The sequence below is a fragment of the Schistocerca piceifrons genome, chromosome 2 (genome assembly GCF_021461385.2).
Source record: "Schistocerca piceifrons isolate TAMUIC-IGC-003096 chromosome 2, iqSchPice1.1, whole genome shotgun sequence".
In the NCBI taxonomy this organism is placed as follows: Eukaryota; Metazoa; Arthropoda; class Insecta; order Orthoptera; family Acrididae; genus Schistocerca; species Schistocerca piceifrons.
Window position 1 is genome coordinate 935,310,317 of NC_060139.1, and position 9,987 is coordinate 935,320,303.

Here is a 9,987-nt window from a genome sequence, read left to right on the forward strand (position 1 = left end):
GGCAAGAGACTGCTATTTGTTGTTACTTACACTGCTGCTTTCTTTGATAATGATCAACAAGAACCAAATAATAGACTGCGTATGATAGATGTTCTGAACGAGAGCTTAGCGAAAATTTTTCTCTGTTTGAAAATCTTTCCAGACGCCTCTTTAGTACATTACATTCTGCACAGAAATTAGAGTCATCTTAGATTTAAAAATCTAGTCAGTTGCCGTGCTTCATTTCTGACTGCATCACTATTCAGCATAAGAATAATACATATATAAACATGACATGATATGTATATTATTCTGCGTCTGCTGTTGTCTCACTCTAGTTTCATAGTTTATTAGGCAGCAAACACGAAAGAATACATGGCATAATGTTTACATTCGTATTATTTTTATGGTGAAGAGAATAATAAATGTGATTCATGATTCACAAAAGTTCCTGTTAACAACCATCTTTTGTCACAGGTAGGAAAAATTTTAGAATGTAGTGCTGGCCGTATCGACATACATCCCAAACAGTCTTGCCAGTCGGATAGTCGTAGCAGATTTTTAGTGATGACTTCAAATGCATAGTGTGTTGTTGTTGTCTTCAGTCTGTAGACTGGTTTGCTGCAGCTCCCCACGCTTTTCTATCCTGTGCAATGTAGAGTAGCAACACTTATAAAATAAGGATGAAATTAAACGCTGAAATTTAAAACAAAATTTTATTAGGTTTGTAATACATCTTATATGAAATGTTTAAAATATCAGTCATGTTTCTGAATCACTATCACTTGATTCTTTGTTGCTCATTTCTTCATACAGAGCATCGTCCTCTGTACCATCTAGTGCATTGGATATCAAACATTTTTTAAATGCTTGCTGTACAGTCTCATTTGGAACACACTTCCATGCAGTTGTCTGTCACTTTTCGAAAGCCAGTCTGTGTACATGAGTTTAAGCATGGTTTATTCAAACAGATGTCAAGTGGTTGCAGAACTGACGTCATCCTGCCTGGAATTACTGCCAAGTCGGTTTTGCTTTCCTCTATTTTTCGTTTTATTGCAGGTGATGTATGGCCTGCATACGCATCTAATACCAACAGACTGCGTAAACCGAGCATTGTGCCAGGAAGACGATTCCACACACGCCTAATCCATTCCAGCACCGTGTCCTCCGAAAACCACCCTGTATCGTATGCTCATAAAATTACAGTTTTTGGAAACACTTTCAATTTCAGTAAACTCATTCACTTGAAAACTATGAATGGGGGTAATTTATGTCCATCTGTTGTGCAAGCAAGCATGACTGACTTCTGCTGTCTTTCACCCCCTGATGTAAGAACACTTATGTCTTTCTTTCCTTTGGCATCAACCGTGTAATTTGATGGCATGTCAAAATATATGGGAGTTTGGTCAGCATTTCCTATCTGTGCGCCACCTAATTACGAAGCGCTGAAATTCACAAGTTTCTCATCATATTTTTCGGCAGCTTCTGTGCAACTGAAGTTTGCCTCCAAAGTGAAAAACCCTACCCCAGCACTTCATAAACAAATCAATCTAGCTGCGACTTGCCTTAAAATTTTCGATCTTTTGCTCTCTAGTAGTTTTATGTGCCTTAATTTTTAAAATTTCAGTGTTCACAGGCAGGAATTTCTGACGCTGTTACTTAATAAATTCATTTACAATAACTTCTAGTGCATGATATCAGCCACACTTTGGCCCACTAAATGCTTTCCTGCTACTTGAACATTCAAATAATTTGTCTCTCTGCAGTCACCATCGCCTGACATTGCTCTCATCAATCCCGTATCACAGACCTGCAGCACAATTAGAACTTCGTTCCGCAAAAGAAATAACTCCCCTCTTGAATTTGGCACTATAATGAAAGCGCTTCATTATGGTTCACTAACACCAACAAGCACTTCACAAAACACCACGAAGCAACAGGTGTCGCTACCTGAAATCTTAATGAGCCCCAGTGTACCAACTCGTGCAACAATCCTAAAGCCTTGTGCATTGTTGGTATTTTTGTGTAAAGAAATTTATTTTTGTTGCTATGAATATTTGAAAGGCTGCTACATTCGAAGATGAACAATACGGAATTTCTATTTACTTCGTTGGATAATGTATGAAAATGCAGTGGTCGAAACTCGGGGCGGAGAAAAAAAGCTTGTCTTCTACTTTTTTTACATTTATTTACTGACGCAGAGGTTTTGGTGCCAGAATTTATCTTTGTGCCTGCAAAGCATGCTTGTGTAGCACTACACATATTCGATGGCAGAAGTTAGTTGTGGTGGCTCCTACCAACATTTTTCAGAACTTCCGCTTACTTTGCACTCGACTAAGCCGCAGGCGGTTTTTTGGATTACAAAAAGCGGAAAAAAAGTGCGGATTAGATTCGAGTAAATGTGGTAGCAACTTTCTTTAAGATATTACTCAACTTTATAATATTATTATTCATGTTTTGTAAGTAAATGTTACAGGGTAACTACTAGAAACACTTAAGAGACAATATAGATCTCTAGATACATATAAACAAAATAATTTAACTATTGTGTGCCAAGTCAGAGCATTTTACAGTATATATTAATTATTGAAGGTTTTTCTCAATGTATATTAAGTAGACTTGTTTTCACAAAGAAGTTTTGTACTTAGGATGATACAATCTTCAGCTGATACTTTATAAGGATCACTGTAAATGACTGATTAACAAAAACTTTCTGCTCATGCCTGATGTGACAAATGAGATGTGAAGTATGTGTAGTAAACTGACTGGCCATCTGGATGCAAAGTGGAACTGCGTCACTGCTTAAATTTCAGAGCTCAGAAGCACTCTACTTCAGTGAGATTATGAATCTTCCTCACGCCAGAACCATACAAGCAGTTTTGCGTTGCTTGTAGGCAGAGTCTATGTTACTCAACTGCTATCTCAGCGAACGATATAGTAGCACTGATTAGAATAATTTGTAATAGCACTGAATTAGAGTAGTTTTCTGTGGTATCCACAATGAACTTATTTTCCTTACATTTTTGTAGGGAGGGTGGGAGGAGGGGCACAAGTGTTCATGAAGCAGCACCAACTTTTCACATCAATTATTTTATGTTAATAGCTTGAAAATTTTTGTTAATTACTATGGTTTGTCAAGAGAAACACACTCACCATTACTACATGCTATCCACTAGAATCCATGTGACAAATGAAACATTTTTATAACTGAAGTATCTGAAAAGGATCCACTTCACTTGCCCCCCCCCCCCCCAAAAAAAAGAAAATAATAATAATAATAATAATAATAATTCCTAACTTATCTGTTATTCAAAGATATTCTTACACATTACATGTAAAGATGAACAAGTTTTGCGGTTGTCCTAAACACTAAACAGAAACACACTACATATAGTTGTCAGTATGGTAAATAACAATACTTTTAAATACAATGAACAACATTGGAATTCTTTCCTGTGGATGCACAATAAGAAACATTGAGTGAATTTTTGAATTATACTGGAAAGTTTATGCTTTTATCTCTGTTTACTATTTTATCCCAGGATTTCAGTACAGTCTTCTTCCCCTGTTATCATATTCTGTATTCACAGATCTGGTAGTTGAATCACATCATTTTTTGTTGGTAAAATTAATTGTTCACACAATCTTTCTCTGTTTATGTAGTTTCTGTATGTAAGCAGATACAGTTTTTGATCATTATTCATGTGTCTATACTCCTGACAAAGAGGATCAGGTTATTGCAGTATGTGGAGGAGCGAACAGCCTGGCTAAGAACAGTAATTACACCATCAGGGATGATAAAAGTCGTTTATGTGGAAGTCCTGCAGCGCCATGACAGCCCTGTATTAACTGAAAGAGGTCAGAAGAGCCCCACAAAATGCTTAAGAATTCACTGGAAAGTAAAGTTTCGCATATTTCTTCAAAATATCAGAGGACTGAGTAATAAGGTAGAAGAGCTTCTTGCCTTTTTTGGGACATTTAGAGAGCTCTGAAGAGGTACGACATTCTGTGCCAGTCTGAATAGCATATAACCATGGGGTTAGATAAGTTACATAAAAAAGACTACACTATAGCAGCTTACTGTTGCAGAACTAACATGGGAAAATGGTGAGTTGATACTTAAGTAAGAACATCAGTTAAAAAATATTGAGACAAATAGATTTTGTAGTGATCACCACATAGAATTGTGTGCTTCTGAATTAATACTGAAAAATAGTTCACTTTTAATTGTAACTGTATACTGATCTCCACTCAGAAGTTTTAAATTGTTTATGAGGAATCTGGACTCCTTACTGTGCTATTGTCAGACAGCAGAAAGCTGTTAATGGTCTATGGTGACTTGAACATGGACTTTTAAAAGTTCTGATACGAAAAATGAGCTGGAAAAGTTATATGCATCCTTCAATTTGATCTTAGTAATTAACTTTTCAATAGGGGTGGATGAAGGCAGTAGGAAACTGGTAACTTTTTCTCCTTGGTGGAACTCAAAACAAGAAAATAACTGTTTACCAAGTAACAAATGCTCTCTCTGATCACATTGCACAGTTAGTTAGGATAAACACCTTAGTGCCTTACAGTATGTATATTCCTCAAGTGGGAATCAGTTAGAATAATCAATTATTCCAAACAAATATTTTTAAGAATAGTTTACAGATATGACCTAGGATGAAACTTATAATGAAGCAAATACTAACATAAAATTTAATCTGTACCATGATAAATTCATATCATTATTCTAAAATAGCTCTTTGCATAAGCTAATTAAAAAGGCCATGTAAAAAACCATGTATCACCAGAGAGATTAAAGCATTCTTGTGAAAGGAAAAGAGAAATGTATCTTTTAGCAAGAACAAGTGGAGATCGTGCATTAGTTACACACTACAAAAACTACTCTAAATTACTAAGAAAGTTTACTGTTGCTGTTGTTGTTGTTGTTGTTGTTGTTGTTGTTATTATCTTGAGTCCAGAGACTGGTTTGATGCAGCTTTCCATGCTCCTCTATCCTGTGCAGGTTTCTTCATCTCCCATCCTTGTGAATCTGTTTAGTGTATTAATCTCTTGGTCTCCCTCTACGATTTTTATCCTCCACACTTCCCTCCAATACCCTAAATTGGTGATCCCTTGATGTCTCAGAGTATGCCCTACCAACCAATCCCTTCTTCTAGTCAAGTTGTGCCACAAACTTCTCTTCCCCCCAATCCTATTCAACACCTCCTCATTAGTTATGTGATCTACCCATCTAATCTTCAGCATTCTTCTGTAGCACCACATTTCGAAAGCTTCTATTCTCTTCTTGTCCAAACTATTTATCGTCCATGTTTCACTTCCATACATGGCTACACTCCATACAAATACTTTCAGAAATGACTTCCTGACACTTAAATCTATACTCGATGTTAAATTTCTCTTCTTCAGAAACGCTTTCCTTGCCATTGCCAGTCTACATTTTATATCCTCTCTACTTCGACCATCATCAGTTATTTTGCTCCCCAAAAAGTAAAACTTCTTTACTACTTTAAGCGTCTCATTTCCTAATCTAATTCCTGCAGCATCACCCGATTTAATTCGACTACATTCCATTATCCTCGTTTTGCTTTTGTTGATGTTCATCTTATATCCTCCTTTCAAGACACTGTCCATTCCGTTCAGCTGCTCTTCCAGGTCCTTTGCTGTCTGACAGAATTAGAATGTCATCGGCGAACCTCAAAGTTTTTATTTCTTTTCCATGGATTTTAATTCCTACTCCGAATTTTTCTTTTGTTTCCTTTACTGCTTGCTCAATATACAGATTGAATAACATCGGGGATAGGCTACAACCCTGTCTCACTTCAAACTCTCAATCTTAGGTCCACTATTGTTGTTCATGTATGTAAATGATCTTCTGTCCAATATACAACAAGCAGAATCAGTTCTTTTTTCATATGACACTGGCACTTTAATAAATCCAATCACACATACATAAACAGAAGAAATGGTAAGAACGTTCTAAAAGTATCCAAGATTTGTTTTCTGCGAATGGTCTTATCCTCAATTTTAAAAACACACAACATACTCGTTCCTCACGTTTAGGAATACTACATCAATGATAAGTGTTGCATAGAGTAAGGAAATAATAAATAGGGTGGATACTTCAAAATTCCTAGGTGTTCATATTGAAGAGAATTAGAATTGGATAACCTATGTTTTGGAACTCTTAAAACAACTTAGTTCAGCCACATTTGTACTTAGAATCATTGCGAATTTTAATAAGAGAAAAATCAGTAAGTTGTCATATTTTGCATATTTGTATTCAATAACGTAATATGTAATAATGTTCTGGGATAGTTCATCTTTATTAAAGAAATTCTCCTTTGCTTAGAAACGTGCTATAAGAATAACATGTGGTGCTCACCCACAATCATCTTTTAGACGTCTGTTGAAGGGGCGACAATGCTACAACAACAAGTTCTGATCCGTACAAAGTGATATAAAATGTCTGCCTAACAGCAAAGTAAAATATGAAAAACTGAGGAAGTTTCTCTTCAACATCATAATCTGTAGAAGAATTTCTGTTATTGTAATGTGTAAAAAGTGATGGGTAGGAACCACTAATTCACATCTGTATACCTTTTTTTCTCAAAAATACTTAGAAATGTTCAGCACCTAACCAGATGTACAAATTAATTTGCAATGTGAATGTAAAATGACTTTCTCCACATCTTACTATTTATTGTGAAAAATGATCAATGAAACTTTAAGCTGACTGGCTGAGTAACTACTATGGAAAATCCAGGATGGAATAATGACAATATTATGAAAATGATAGATTTCTACTCACCATATAGTGGATATGTTGAGTTGCAGAAAGGCACAACAAAAAACACAGCTAAACTGGTAAGCTTTGGCCAAAAGACCTTCAGTGCATGCACACACCTACCATCCCTGGCTATCGAGGCCAGACATAGAGCAACAGTGCATGATAGGAGCAGCATTCTGTTTGGTGTGGGGTAAGGAAGAGTCTGGGGCGGGGAGGGGAGGGATAGCACAGTAGGAGTGGCAGACAGTAAAATTCTGTCTGTGGGAGCATACAGAAACATGGTGGGGAGATGATAGGACAGCTAGATACAGATGGGTGGTTGGACGGAGGGAGAGAGGGGGGAGGGGAGTGGAAAACAGGAGAATTAAAAAGACTGTGAGTGTGTTGGTGGAATAGAGGACTGTGAGTGTGTTGGTGGAATAGAGGACTGTGAGTGTGTTGGTGGAACAGAGGACTGTGAGTGTGTTGGTGGAATAGAGGACTGTGTAGTGCTGGAGTGCAAACAGAGAAGGGGATATATGGGGGGGAAGACAGTGACTAACAACAGCTGAGGCCAGGGGGCTTACAGGAATGTAGGATATAACGCAGGAAGAGTTCACAACTGTGCAGTTCACAATTCAGAAAAGCTGGTGTTGGTAGCAAGGACTGACTCCTCTTCCTGCATCACTCTTGCATATTTTCATGTGTTATTTTCTGTATCTTCCTATGTCACATGAACTTGTACCTTGTCCTACCAGCCCCCCCCCCCCCCCCCCCCAACTCTTCATCCTCTTTTATTTCAGTACACACATACTAACATCACCTAATCTAGTCACATTTGCAGGCCCTTTCTTCATACATATCCGCACACCGACCTAGAACCCACATTAGTCTTTTTATGTATTTTTATCTTTGGTCTCAGGTCCCATCGTGTTTCACATTGATTCCAATTTGTTTTTGCCTTTCACTATCGGCCCTACTCTATCAGGTTTCATCTTGTTTCTCCATAACTCATCTATTCCATCCTTTTTCTGATATTCCTCATGTATTTTGCTAATTTTTTTATGTTATTTACATATTTTTACACATTTTTATCCTCCACCCTGAATCCTTACTCCTTCCATCAGCGCCAATACAGAAAAATTTCCTTATCCCTAGCCAGAACAAAGTCCTACATACTGTTCCTGCATTGTTGCCTGGCTCATGGAATTCCCCAAATGGTCTTCCCATTAAATTACACATCTCTAGTTGCAACTCCTCCTTCTGTAGTGACCTCAACTTGTTCTAGTTCTGCCAGCCCTAGCTTTCACCAACCTAGTCCTGCAAAACCATGTAAATCAGGTCCAAATTTCCAGTTCTCCTTTCAATATCTCATCTCCATCCATAAAATTCTCCTGCTCTGCAACCCGAAATTCCTGTGCACCATCTCACACACAAACTCTTGCCCTCCAGGATCTAGGGCAGCATGCACAACAACACCTCAAAAAGCTATCCAATCTGTTCAACCTCTTACTGCCACCTTGGACCACTATCCACCACCTCTACAACAGCCTCTAAACCTCCCCCATGTCCCCTCGTAACTGACAAGCACTGCCTCACAGACCTTGGTCCCTCATAACTGACATGCATTGTCTCACAGACCTTTTACATTTACCAAACACTCAAAAACTCCCTTCCACCACTATACAGAATCCAGAACCTAAACAAATCCAAAACAAAGGCAAGAACCTTTCCTCCAAAAGCCTTATTCCCACAGGAGCATCAGTACTTTCCAAAGGCCTTACCTTCCACTCCACTCCCAAACTCAATCTGCTGGACTTTTTAAAGATCTTCTCTCCTTCTCCCAGTCCCTACAGTGGAAAACACTTTCGCCACCAACCTACCAATCAGACTCAATCCGAATCCAATAATGAACCCTTCCTGACTCAGTTCAATCCTCCCCAGCCAACTGTGATCCACCCCAACTGCCCCCCCAGATCACCCCATTAACTTTCCCGAATTTCTTAACGTCAAACCTTACCTCAACATCATTCCCCCAAACCCCTAAACATGCAAGCAAACCCTACATCCACAGAAAGAACTGCAATCCACCACCTAAAAACTGATCCCAACCTTATAATTATAATTATACTCGCTGACAAAGACTCCGCCACTATGGTTTTGAACAGGAAGGATTTAACTGGTGAAAGGTCTCTGCCAGCTGTCAGATTCTTCCATCTACAAATCCTGCTGTAGTGACCCCATTCCAGAAATTCAACAGGATCTCCAGCCTCTCCTCAAATCCTTAGGCCCATTCCAGAAGCTCTCCCACAAACATCGCTCTCTCCTCATCCCCAACACTCCTTGCACTCCTACCTTCTAGATGCTTCCTAAAGTCTATAAACCCAACCACCGAGAATGCCCCACTGTGCCCAGATACTGTGCCCCCACTGAGGCAATCTGTTCTTGTAGCCCAACACCTGCAGACTGCCCTCCTCCGTAAAAGACATCAACCAATTCCTCCATTGACTCTCCACAGTTCCTGTTCCTTCACCATAAGGTGTCCCTCCTCATCACTACTGAAGTCACCTCCCTTTACACTAACATCCTAATGCCTATGGCCTCGCCACTACTGAACACTGCCTTTCCAAACACTCAACGGGTTCCAAACCTACAACCTCCTTCCTGGTCACCATGGCCAACTATATCCTCAGCCACAATTATTACATCTTGGAAGGTATCACCTACAAACAAACCCATGGTACAGCAACAGTCACTCGCAGGCACCATCCTATTCGTGGGCCATCTATACCCGAGCCAGTGAAACTTGTCACTTGACATATTGCGTGGAGTTGGCCGTACTCTGATTGTGAGGTTGCTGCATAATAATGTACACCTAAGTACGCTTTTTTCTAACAATGGATAAAATGACTACTAAGAAAAAGTGCTCGATAGTGTATGAAACTAGGAAATAAACAACACCAAAATTAATGACAATGTCCAAGAGGAGTCATCCTGAATTGTTACCGCAATAGCTGCATATAAAATGTCATTTAATAATGTAAACCTAAGCATACCAAAGAACACGCTGTCCACAATCAAAACAAAAAGCTAAAGATGCATAGCCTCAGTTGCAGATATGAAGGGGGGGGGGGGGGGGGGGGGGGGGGGGGGTGGGGGGGGGGGGGGGGGGGGGGGGGGGAGGATTACTTTCTTCCTCTGTAAGTTGGTGTCTACAGTAGCAAGACCTTCAC

The 9,987-nt window shown here is 39.1% G+C and overlaps 1 protein-coding gene across 1 annotated transcript in view; it reads right to left on the reverse strand.

Moving 5' to 3' along the window:
• The window catches only part of LOC124775659 (cullin-associated NEDD8-dissociated protein 1), a 168,236-nt gene that overhangs the window by 39,519 nt on the left and 118,730 nt on the right, over positions 1–9,987 (reverse strand). The window lies entirely within an intron of this gene.